Source organism: Puntigrus tetrazona, chromosome 25 (genome assembly GCF_018831695.1).
Source record: "Puntigrus tetrazona isolate hp1 chromosome 25, ASM1883169v1, whole genome shotgun sequence".
In the NCBI taxonomy this organism is placed as follows: domain Eukaryota; kingdom Metazoa; phylum Chordata; class Actinopteri; order Cypriniformes; family Cyprinidae; genus Puntigrus; species Puntigrus tetrazona.
In genome coordinates, this window is record NC_056723.1 from 14,075,977 (window position 1) to 14,076,213 (window position 237).

General features: G+C 28.7%; 1 protein-coding gene across 1 annotated transcript in view; it reads left to right on the top strand.

Moving 5' to 3' along the window:
- Nucleotides 1-237, top strand: part of LOC122331293 (leucine-rich repeat-containing protein 56-like) — a 1,825-nt gene that overhangs the window by 1,075 nt on the left and 513 nt on the right. The window lies entirely within an intron of this gene.

Sequence of the window (237 nt, forward strand, 5' to 3'; positions counted from 1 at the left end):
GATCAAGAGCAGACCTCAGCGTCCTGAACCACGAGGCCAGTGATCTGACCAACGGTACAACTCAGAAGATCACAGCGAAAAAGACATTACATTATTTTGATAAATACTTCATGTTTTGATATAATACATTAGGAATATTCTATACCATATTTCTTAGTTTTGTTTAATCAGATATTTTTGTTATTATTAAAACATCAATAAAAGTATTACATTTTACTATTATTATATTATTAGTAA